The following is a 13,071-nucleotide window of genomic DNA, read 5'->3' as shown; positions in this document are numbered from 1 at the left end:
ATTGTTTAACTTTAAAATTTAGGTCTATGATCCATTTTGAGCTAGTTTTTGTATAAAGTATGAAATATAAATGAAAGTTTATTTTTGACAGTTGACATAAGTATCAAATTGCTCCAGCATTAGTTCTTGAAAGTTCTATCCTTTCTCTACTGAATTGCCTTTATGCCTCATAATGAGCCTCCAAACCATTACTCTTACATCATAAGATTTTCCCAAACCCAGACAGATTCCCATCTTGAAAAGTCCACCTTAAACCATTTGAGTTCACACTCCAAACCCTACAAACATGCTCCCACAATCCCTGCATCTGACTACAGCTAAGAGTCTGTCAAGATAGTCTTCTTGCTTGATGCTGGACATTTGATTAACTCAGGTGTGCTTCACTGAGAAATTACCAACCGACAAATTCCAGTCCCATCTGATAATTTCCCTACTCCATGCTGACGTAGTTATTAAGAAATGTGTTTGGATGGGAGATCTTATGTTTAGTTGGGGTTCTTTTGTCAAGTGTGATTTCCATAGGGAATGTTTGTATCACAATTTACAATTTCCCACTGTGAAAAGGTCTGATAGTGGCTTCTGAAAAGCACATTGGTCAAAGTCTCATTTCTAACTCTTTCATTTTTAAATTAGAATTTCTCACACTTTAGTAGTTAATTTGCATTTCATAGGAATGTTTCTCACTTTTAATTGCTTATTCATAAAAAAAGTACTCTCGAGGAACATCCATCTGTAACAACTAGAAACTATAGATAGGACTGTAGGACCCAAACCCCTAACATTTCATCCTGCCGCCCCCAGGCAAATGCAAGGGACATTACAGATTAGAGGCTATGGTAGGATAGATTAAATCCTTGGGGTAGAAGTAGGTGAACCAAATTGTATTAGGTTATTAAATATGTTCTTAGGAGACTTTTATGGTTATTTCTATTACTAACAACATGCATTTATGGAATTATCATTATGTTACTGACCCCGGCCATTTTCTATGAAGAATTTTTATAAAAGGTGATTTTATTTTCGTGTTGGACGTGTGCAGACTGAGGTTTGCAGTGCTCTGGTGAGGCCCAGAGCACCAAGGTACCATGTCAAGGCTTGTTGGACTCTATACCATCTCTGTCCACAGAGCCCCCCCTTCGGAACCTCACATCCGCTGGAACTGATCTGGCCCTCTCTGCCCAGTGCCGACCGGCAGCTTTCTTTATTTCTTCTTGCTTCTCATATACAATCTAGGTCATGGCCTGGAGGAGTTGCCCGCGGGGTTATTGACCTTACACGTCAGGAAACCCCTCATTTGTGTTCTTCAGTCTGCGGCCATGGGGCTGGCCATGGTCTGGTCTCTCTCCTTCACTGTCACTGCATAGCTGCTGCATCAGGGAACCCTGGCAACTGCTGCATAGTCAGGTATGACAGTCTAGACTTGGTCCTGCTCTGGACACATCACAATCTGAAAATTAAATGCACACTGCTTACAGGTCAATTAGAAATGGAATTTTCTTCTCTGCACTCTTTATCTGCAAGCTAGGTTCTCAAACCTGGGCTGCTGTGTGCCCTTTGTCTTGTTTCTGTCTGCCATATATACCCGGGCTAGGGTGTGACTTTGGTCGGCAGACCCCTCTCACATTATCCACCCACCAAGTGTCTTCAACAGTGTGTTTGTTCTGAGGAATAAAATCTGACTTTCCTGGTGGTGGGTACTAAAGACGGCACATATTGCATGGAGCACTGGGTATGGTACATAAACAGTGAATTCTGGAATGCTGAAAAAAAAATTAAATAAAAAAAAATCCAACATTCCAAAAATCCCAAGGAAGGAGTAGCTTCCTTTCAGCTACTCACTGGCACACTATAGACTCTGTGAGCCCAGCTTTTCTTCTCACTGTTTGGAGATTAATTCTGCGATTCCTTTATTCTTCAGAGACATAGTTATCCACATGGGAATTCAACAATTGCTTCTTTAAGCCACTTTGAACCACATTGGGTAGGAAATGTTCTCCTGAAGATTGGAAGATCTAGTTGGTGGGTGGATTGGATTTCCCTGAATCTTCCATGATATTCTTTGCTTCATTGTGCTGAGAAATAAGTTTGCGATGAGGCCATCTGGAGTTCTGAAACACAATTGTCGACATGTATAAAAATTTCTCTAAGTTGTCTTTCTTGAAATAACCTGATTTTCTTATGTTTAATTCCATTGAGTAAAACAGTATCATGTATTTAATAACCTAACAGATTTTCAGCTTCGAAGTCAAGGGCATGCCTATGGAAAGGAACATTTCATCAGAGATGAGAATGGTAAGTATTTAGGATGGCAGTTGTCATTTAGGGAATTTTTCCTGGGAAGAAAGTTTGGTTAACCTTTTCTGTAAAGGGTCAGATGATAAGTATTTCAGGCTCTGGAGGACATACTGTATCTGTTGTAACTACTGAACTCTGGCATTGTGGGATGAGAGCATCCCTAGACTATACCCAATGACTGCATGTGACTGAGTTTCCAGTAAAATATCATTTTTTAATTTTAATTTTCATTTTCATTTATTTTTGTTTTTTATTTTTATTTATTTTTGTTTTTTATTTTTTAAGATATTTTATTTATTTATTTGACACAGAGAGAGAGAGAGAGAGAGAGAGAGACATTGAGAGAGGGAATACAAACAGGGGAAGCAGGAGAGGGAGAAGCAGGCTTCCCACTGAGCAGGGAGCCCAGTGTAGGGCTGGATCCCAGGACCTCAGGATCATGACTTTGGAGCCACCCAGGTGCCTCAAAACATCATTTTTTAAAAGATTTTGTTTACTTATTTATTTAGAGAGAGAGAGAGTGCACATGCAAGCAGGGGGAGGAGCAGAAGAAGGAAAGGGAGAGAATCTCAAGCAGGCCCCCCACTGAGCAGGGAGCCCAATGTGGGACTTGATCCCATGGCCCTGGGATCATGTCCTGAGTTGAAGTCAGACACTCAACCATCTGAGCCACCCAGGTGCCCCTTGGGAAAACATTATTAAAACAGGGGCAAACCAGATTTGACCCTCAGGCCAGAGTTCGCTGACCTTGGCCCTAGACAGAACTGTGAAGCATCATGTTAGTCTCTGATCCTCTCCATGACCTCTTTTTTAAAAATCATCTCCTCAGTACACCTGACGTAGAGTTGCCAGATTTCTGTCTAGCACACGTATGTCCCCCAAACTATGTGATTCTCTGCAATTCAAATTTGTGTAGGTGTGCTGCATTTTCCCTGGCAACCCTACTCCAGTGATCTTTTCTTTTCTTTGTCACCCTTCCTTGGGGCTTGATGTCCTTCCACAGATTAAAGCTGAGGATCCAAGGAGGGAGATTTTAAGGCAACACTGCCTGCCTTTCAGTGAATTGCCTTTGTTATGTGTTCAAAACGATAACGAGGAAAAGGAAACCAGATTTTTGTATTAACAAGTCTGTGCTGAAACAAGAGAGATTCCGGGGTTCAGAAGTTCATTTCCATTCCCTGAAAACCTGCCCTGCTCAAAGGTACCGATTATTTTTACGTAAGGTTAATCCCAATGGAGGAGGGTGGTATTTCAAGAGGAGAGGTCACAAAGGACATCCGTAAGATGCTTTACACATCAACAGTGACAGCATCACGGTACACTGCAGATGCCCTGGCGCCTTCTGCCCATCACGACCTTCTTGTCTTTAACATCCCAATTATTTTTTTAATTCAGTATAAAAAATTCAAAGAGACACCCTACTTGTCTACTCTGGTTGATTAGTAACTAAGGTGTTGTTGGAGATCACGTGTGGGGGAACATAGAAGGCAGTTTGCTGATTTCACAAGATTAAGGGATTTCATAGCTCATCTTAAAGGACTTTCTGCTTTGTACTCACGTTCAAATTACATTCCAGGCTAGTTCTGAAAGGGACAGAATTGTTTTCTGGAAAGTGTTGGCAAAGTTCTGCTCAGCTGTGAGAAGTCAGTTCTCATGTTCTCTGGCATGTGAGAGAACACTCTGTCTTTCCCCATAAACACTGAGGGAAGGCAGAGAGGCTTGGGGGGCTTCTGATGCTGAAGGTAATGAAAGGCACCTTCATACCTCTGCGGTTCCGTACCATTAACCTTCCCGGTAATTGAAACACATGGAAGGGGGAGGGAGTGAGAAGCAGAACCTGGTCTCTTTCCTGGCAGGAACAATTTCTTAAGCCCTACTTCGAGTCACCACTTTTAAATCATATCTTTCTAAATCAGCCACAGCCACCACTTTAAAGAAAAAAAAAAGACTCTAATGATATAATCATTTCTTTCTTCTGATCTTGCCTGTGGATACAAAGTGTGCCCAATGCTATATAGGAGGGCATTTGTTACATAATTCATGTGACCAATACAGTCTGTCATGCAGAAACTGTAACAACGAAAAAGAGTGTGTTAAAGGCAGACCATGTGAGATCCATTTACGATTCAAAGTCATTTTAGACTGACAGGCCAGAGAAGGATTTCATTCTCCACATATGAAGCCTCTCTCTGGAAGTAAAATGTGCAAACCCAGACAAGATGGGTCACAGCATAATTACAACACAAATAAAATGAACCCAGTCTTATAAATGGGCATAAAGAAAGAGTTATCGTCTGTTTCATCAGTGACCTGGTACTTTTCACCCACAGGCAAGAGCAGTGGGAGTGTGCATGTGTGTGCGTGTGTGTGTGCATGCGGGCGCGTGCTGTGGGTCGTTATTAACATTTTCCTGTTCCAATTATTCTTTGTGCATATAGGCATGCATGTCAGCGATAAGAGAAGAATATTCTGAAAAGCACTTTAAAAAGTAGTTATCTTTGCAAAAGCTAAAATTTCCAATAATTAAAAGGCAAGTCATCAAGCTGGGCTCTCTGTAGTTTCACCGGAAACATCTTGGCCGTGAGCATTTTCGCAGCAAACACTTCCTCCATGTTCCTAATTGACCATAGGGCTATTTTGCCATAAAAGATAAAAATCACAAAAAATGAAAGAGACACATTCATTGAAAAGGACACCAGGAAACATGAAAAATCAATAGCAAAATTCAAAACACTTTGCTGTGAAGTGTAAATTATTTGAATACACTTAAAATGTGTGTAGATTCATGGCAACACTGCATATAACTGATTTGATCTTCTGGATTGTACCTAAACACTTGTCTCTAACCTCTTTGATCATTTTTTTTTTTTTTTTTTTTTGGCTGTCGAGTTGTCTCCTGATTGGGCATCACACGTTTTTTCCCACTAAAATTCCATCCTTCATTAAGAGGAATATCAGTTTTCAAAGACAAGGACACATATTTGTAACTGAGTTCCATGGCATGTGTGAAAGCCTTCCATACTGTTGTTTGCTCTTGGCATATTGCCAATGTGCCCATTGATAGACGTTCCAAAGCTCTATGAGCAATGTCGGTTCGGAATCGCGCCACTCTGTGGGCCACTGTGGGGGTTACGATTTACATGCTGTGCCGATGAGAGCAGCATGTCAATGGAGAAACGAAACCAAACTTCAAACCAAACTGCCATCCGACCATTTTTTTTAGTCCTTTAAATTTTTTATGGCAAAATTGCTTCTGCTGGTTGTGCAGCAAAAACGCCTGCTGTGAATACACTTGCAGCAAAGATGTCTGCTACAAAAATGCTTTAAGGAGAAGGTTCCAGACACAGTCGAGGCTCATGTCATGTACAGCATTGTCCAGGGGCATTTCAGAGCGTGCTGTTGCAAATAGATTTGATTCACTTTTCCATCTACCTGAATTATGTGGCCCTTGTTCGAGCTGAATTATAAAAATGTTAAATGCGGCTAATATTTAAATCAAATGAGATGGAAATAAAGCAAGACGTCTCAAAGTTCTGGATACCATTGTACGTAGAAATGGGGAGAACATGAAGGTGAAGCCAGATCTGCCGTCCTGGCCCTTGATTCTGCCTTTGGCCGTGAGATTTGCTTTGGTCAGTGGAGTGCTCGCCAAGGTGCTGGAGGAAGGGCTTGGAGCAGACTTGCATCTTCTCCTGCATCTCTCCTCTTGCTTCCACACCCCATTGTAAGAGGTGCTGGGCTTGTAGGCTGGCCTTGTTGAGGCATCCCAGTTGGGGCCATTCTAGATCGGCCAACGGCCGGCGTCCCCAACACCGGTGAGGTGAGACCAGAGCACCTGCTTGAGCTGGTGTGGCCTTGAGCCTGGGAGCGCTCAGTCTGGCTGTGTCTCCTGCTCAGGTCTGAGGCTGTTTGACAGCATTACTAGGACAGTAACAAGCTGATGAGCGGGTTATGGATGTGACCTCTCATTTGTCAGTCACATTTCTGTCTGCAATAGCTGTGGTCGAGTAGATGTTAATGAGTTCATTGTATTTTTAGAGTTCCTGTGTTCTTCCTTAAAAATGGCTTTGAGATACCTACCATCCAGTTCACCTCTTTAAAGTGTCCAGTGGTTTTTAATATACTCAATGGGTTGTACATTCAGTGCCACATTCAGCGCCGTTTTAGAGTATTTTTATTACTCCCCAAAGAAACCTTTTTCCCCTTAACTGTTATCCTCTTGTTTTCCTACTCCCTCTCCCCCCACCCAGCCCTAAGCAAGAGCTAGTCTAGTTTCTGTCTCTATAGATTTGTCTTTTCTGAGAAATTCTTATCAATGGGCTTATATAATCCTTGGTCCTTGGGGCCGACCTTCACTTAGCATGCTTTCAAGGTTCCTCCAAATACTTCAGTATATTTCTTCCCCACTCAACATTTTAATGACTGAATTCATCCAAATCAAGATCTGTAAGCCTACTAAAGTTAAACTTTTGTATCGATAAAGCTATATTTTTTTCTTATTTTTTTTCCAAGATACAATATACATAACATAAAGTTCACCATTGTAATCATTTTTAGGCATGCAATATGGGGGCATTTCATTCACAATGTTGTGCAGCCCTCACCACCATACCTTCCAGAACTTTCTCATCTTCCCCAGCTGAAGCTCTGTGTGCATGAAACACTGTCTCCCCGTGCTCCCTCCCCACAGCCTCTGGTGATCACTAATCTACTTTCTGTCTTTTCACTTGTCTCAGAGAGTGCCCTTAGAGGAATGGGGTCATATCCTGTTTGGTCTTTTGGGACCAGCTTATTTCACTCAGCATGATGCTTTCAGGTTTCTCGCATGTTGGAGCATACATCAGAAGTTCCTTCCCATTAAAGGTGAGATAGTATTTAATTGTCTGCATAGACCACATTTCGTTTATCCACTCATGTGTTGACTGGCTTCTGGGTTGTCTTCGCCTTTTGGCTCTTGTGAGTAATGCTGCTACAAACATTTGTGCTCAAGTTCGTGTGGGGGCACGTTTTCATGTCTCTCGAGTGTGTAGCTGGTAGTCGCATTGTTATAGTCACTCCACATTTAACCACTGGAAGACCCCCCAGACTTTGTCCCAAAGCAGCTCTGCCAGGTTACCTTCCTGCAGGGGTGGGCAAGGACTCCTAGTTTACTTCTTTACCAATATTTATTATTCCCTGTCTTCTACTACTACTACTACCATTATTATTATTATTATTATTGTGAGTCTCAGTATTCTTAAATTTGACACAGTTTGGAGAATGCTTTATTGTCAAAATAAGTTTCAAATACAAATTTATCAAAAATGGTAACATTTCATCACCAGTGATTACAACAATACAAATTGCATTTATGAGCATCATTTCCTTAAAGCACATTAAACCTTTTAACCAAAAAAAAGGGGGGGGGACCTGGGTGGCTCAATGGGTTAAAGTCTCTGCCTTCAGCTCAGATCATGATCCCAGGATCCTGGGATCATTGGACTTTCTGCTCAGCGGGGAGCCTGCTTCCCTTCCTCTCTCTCTGTCTGCCTCTGCCTCTGCCTGCTTGTGATCTCTGTCTGTCAAACAAATAAATAAAATCTTTTTAAAAAAAGGATGATGGAATCAATACAACTTCTTATTCAAGTATTAACCTAAAAGAGGAAAAAAATGCAACAATGTTCATGCTTCCTGACTTTCTGAAGAATAAACTTCATGATTCTTGATGGCAGGATACAAAACATGGTATAGAGGCGCTATCAGGCCCTCTGGTAGACGTCCCACTGAGACCAGAGCCAATTTCATTCTCAACCAAATTTAGAAAGTGTGTTTTATACCTGGAATTGGATGCTTAAGACGTCATTATTACTCGTCTTACCCTGTAATAAAACCAAGACTTCACACTGCCCACATTTTCTTTTCTTTCTTCAGATTTTTTACATTAAAAATATTTTATTTATTTATTTGGGAGGGAGGGAGAGACACTGAGGGACCATGAGAGGGGGAAGGTCAGAGGGAGAAGCAGACATCCTGCTGAGCAGGAAGCCCCGTGTGGGACTTGATCCTGGGGCTTGATCCTGACCTGAGCTGAAGGCAGTCACTCAGTGGACTGAGCCACCCAGGCACCTTTTTATTGTTTTATTTTTTATTTTTTTAATTTTCTTAACTTGTTTGTGATCACCACGAGTTAGAGGTTAAGTATGTGCTCCTGAAAAAGAGTTTCTTAGCTTTTCACCATTAAGCCTAAAAATTTCAAGAGCTAAACTCATAAAAATGTTTAACTCCCTTTTGGGTTCTACTCAAACTCTCCTCAAACTGCAGTATATTAACTGACATTTGTTTTTGCCCTAAAAGCTCATTTAGCAAATGAATCTCTCAACCCAAATGGATTTATTTATTTATTTATTTATTTATTTATTTATTTTCACTTTCCATATTGAAAGAGGTACAATTTAGTTTGAATGTATAAAATTGTATTTCAAAATTGTGTCCTTTCCCATAGAAGGACTCTAAAAATTCTTATGTCAAGCTCAGATGTTGATTTAAATCTTAAGAGGAAAAAACCCCTACTTTTTAGATATATTACATGCTGTCTCCTTCCTCCTGGCCCCAAAGAAGTGAGGGAAAAAATCAGAGGTACCTTTCCTGCCTTCCATAAAATTAGAAATTTTGTTGCAAAGGTACAAATAGATCTCTGTAATTTTTTTTTTTTTTAAGAAGAAAAGAACTGTTTGTGGAAACTCATGTCATTGATTCCGTGAATGTATCTGCTGGTGGGTTGTGATTGGAGGAAATTCTAGCATCTGCCTTCTTTCCCAAAGAGTGTGCCTTGGCCTTTGGCACCCATTGGTCAGTATGTGAAGGACTGGTGTTGGGGAAGGTAGTGCTTGAACTGGGGGGAGTGCTGGCCACCTGACTCTGGGCACCATCTTAATTTTAAGCTTCTCTGATTCCATCCAAGCCAGAACATCAGGGAAACTGTGTGTGATGATCTGGGAGTAATCATGTGGAATGTTTCCTCACACACTTTGAGGAATACCACACAGCATTGTTTTTATACTCCAAGTTTTTCGTGGGGGCTTATTGTAGGTTGTCTTAGACACCAGTGGTTATTATAAAAGGTCCTACTGGGTTGAAGCAGAATTTGTAAGAAGTATGAGGTTGACTATTCTTGTAGCTGAGATTTATGTAATCAGATGCACAACCATTTGGCTGTTAAAACCCCAGCTTTCCAAGGATTAATTACAAGGAACACAGCTCATCAGAGAGAACCTGGAAAGATGCTGTGCAGTATGCCCTGTATCACATGTGGGACATTTATTCTCCCTGGAGTCAGTCTCTTGATAATTGTTCTTCAGGATTTGTTGCTCAGGGGCTTATGGGAAAAATTACTCCTAATAGAAATACTATTATATTTTATTCACAGTATTATAACTTTCAGAGGATTTAATGACAAATCTGTTCCCACTATGAGGGTAAAGTTAAATGTATTTCTAGACTTAAATAAAACGCAGAAATAAGAATTTATAGGGAAGAAATTGCTGAATGAAGAGGGGAATTAATGGCATCATGTTTCAGTCTGTGGACAGCCTTCAGAAGAATGTTCACTGTGGTAGGCAAGTTGGTTGTTTCTCTGCTGAGGGACGGAGGTGACCCAGGTGTGCAGGGAAGACAGAGGACACTGGCCAGGAAATGCTAGGGGCTCAGTTTCCCTTGGAGTATTTCCTTAGGCAGCCTGTGTGCAGTGACATACACAAGCGTCTACACCCCTCCGAACGTGAGCAGTCATTTCTTGTCTTCTGTTGTGACTCATGCTGAGATTAAGTTCTCTTTTGTGTTTGGTACAAACTCTGACGACCGTGTGTGCTCACAGTCTGGGGGTCTGAATCATCAGCTCTAGCAACATGCCAGATTCTATCTCCACATTTTTTTTTTTCATCTTTCCTACTTAAAATAGCAAAGAGCTATGGAGAAGGGTCAGGGAATGGAGTGCATTAGCTCCCGTTGTTGGCGGTCCCAGGGCTGGCGTGCTTTCTCTTCCCAGCCCAGAGCTCCCAGTGACATGGCTATCCAACCCAGTGCCCTCTGGACAGGCACAGGACATTAAGCTTCAATACACATTTTCTCCTTTAGTGCTTGGAGCCGTCCTCCATGGAGAGGACCTTATGGAACAGACCGGGAGACTGAGGCTCCCAGGTGTTGAGCAGCTGGCAGGGGCCCAAGGCTGTTGCCGGCTGCCAAGGCTGGTCTCTGCAGCTGATCCACACTGCAGGCTCCAGACTTCTGTGGGGGCTTCAAACCCGTGATTCCCTAATAGCTCTAGGTCAGCCTGTGGTTCCCATGACACAAAACAAACAACCAAAAAGCAAGCCACTCAGTCTCTTCCTGGAGGACACAGCCAGAGAGGGATGAATGGACGCGCTGCACTGGTCACCTGCTCACAGGGCTCTGCTCTGGGCACTGCTCACCCTGGCTGCCCTTGTCCTGGGAGGTCATGCTGTGATCCCAGTGTTGATGTCCAGTCTGGCGTTCTTTTATTGTTTTTTTTTTTTAAAGATTTTATTTATTTATTTGACAGAGAGAGAGAGAGCACAAGCAGAGTGGGTGGCAGAGGGAGAGGAAGAAGCAGGCTCTGCCGTGCAGGGACCCCCACCTGGGACCCGAACATGACCTGAGACCAACGCAGACACTTAACCAACTGAGCTACCCAGGTGCCCTGGGTAGTTTTAAAAAGAAAACCACAAGCTCCAAATTGAGTCATTTATGCTAGAGAAAGCCACCAAACCAGGGCTTAATACCTAACCTAATCAAAATATAGTCTTATCTGATCAATCTGGGCTTCTCTGGTCAGGATCAACAACGTATAAAGGTAATCTGTCACATGGGTCCTCTCCAACCCCCAAAGCAAGATGAAGTAATCCACCTAATAACACCCCTTTTCCCTAAAGGAAGATGATCCTACCCCAAATAATCCTTTTTTTCTTCTTTTTCTGTTTATGACTCCCTCGTCCTTAAAAAAACCTTTCCTGTTCTAGAGCCCTTTGGAATTCCCCTCTGTTTGCTAGATGGGATGTTGCTGGATTCCTGAATCAATTAATAAAGTCAAATAGACTTTAAAATTTACTCAGATGAATTTTTGTTATCAGCTCAATGCTGTGCTCTGAAGGGGGAAGGCCACCCAAGGGTCTCACTCCCTCCTGTTGCTGGGTCTTATCTGACTTGTAAAAACCTATCCTAATCCCCGCTCAAGTGATTTAGCATCACTGTCCTTTCTGGCTTTATTGGTATCAATTACTGAGGTGCTGACCAAGGCATTCTAAATGGGTTTCCTGTGAACCACTGAGTACAGTTTTTTTTTTTTTTAATTTAATTTAATTTTTTCAGTGTTCCAAAGGAGTCTAGTTTTCACAGGGTGACAACTTCTCCATTATGGAGACACTGTCTCTGTGAGAAGGTGTTCTCAGAGTTCAGTGAACCTGGCTTCCTATCCTGGCTTGCTGTGTGACTCTGGGCACACTCCTAACCCTCTCGGAGGTCCAGCCTATCTGTCAACAGGGCTTAGTATTTACTTCAGAGGAATGTTGTGACCATTTATTTAGGCTAAGAATACACACTTACCATGTTTGGGTTATAGGTCGCTTAAGAAATGTATTAGACCCTTGATGTAAATCGTTAATTTATATTTGCTTTACAAAATTAGAAATAAAATGTCCCAGTCCCGGAACTCCAGGAAGGCCCGGGAGAAGTGTCTGATGAACGAAGGAAGGTTATTGCAATTCCTGTGGCTTTTTTTGCAAGTTTCCAAACACACCTTCTGAACAGGTTTTGTTGTCACCGCCTTTTGCTGGGGTCGGGGGAGGGGAGAGGGTTCCTGATTCCCAGGGGCCCAAGTGAGGGTGGAGGAAGCCATAAAGTTGAGATTAGAATCTCTGTATTTGGTCTAATTCTCAGTCCTTCCAGCTGTTAATACTATGACTTTGGCAAGGCTATTTAAATTTTCCATTTCTGGTTTTGTCCCCCCCACCTCCCAGGCAAAATAACCAATAAAATACCCTTTCTGTTTGCTGTGCTCTCAGGCAAGTGGGGGTTTGCTAAAGGTTAAAGTTCCTTTCGTATTCCAGTCACTTTGGGCAGCACAAGGATGCCTGGAGCCTGTTTCCCCATCTCAGCACATTAGTCACGAGTCTGATCAGTGTTAGGACCGTATTGATCTGTGATGTTGACCTCCTAACTCCGGGATTTACACCTGCTAGGGGGTCCTTTCAGGGAGGAGACAGGCCACTAAGCTGCCAACTGAGTTCTAGGTCACAGGTCTTGAAACGCTTCTCCCTCCGTGGGCTAATGGTTTTTATCTTTATGCCGTGAAGCCCCCGCCCCCTTTGATAAGCTTTTCCCTTAATACGCCATCATTTTAAAAAAATATGTTCTTCGGGGAACTGTTATGAGAGAATCTGAGTGGAAAGCAACGTACATACAGTAGACACGAGTTGTTTCAAAAGCTTTCACTCTTCAGTTAAATCTATTCAGTGCACCTACTCGGTATAAGGTCAGCTCGGCATGGCATTTGGAACAACATTCCTCCTGCCAAGGAGCAGTTTGTGGTTTTTTCTGTCGGTCGGTCTTAGCCCTCAAATCTCCAAACAGGGCTGTCCATAGTAAAATGCTGACCCGTAGCTCAAGTGGGGGAGCGTTTGAAATAAAAAAAAATTTAAAAAAAAGTGTGAGTGTATACCCCCCCCCCCCAGCCTTATTGAGCTACAAGTGGACACAAATCCCCGCCAAAGTTCACAATGTCCA

This window comes from Mustela nivalis, assembly GCF_964662115.1.
Source record: "Mustela nivalis genome assembly, chromosome: 12".
NCBI classification, from domain to species: Eukaryota; Metazoa; Chordata; class Mammalia; order Carnivora; family Mustelidae; genus Mustela; species Mustela nivalis.
The sequence above is the reverse complement of the archived record's forward strand: the minus strand, read 5'-3'. Positions refer to the sequence as shown.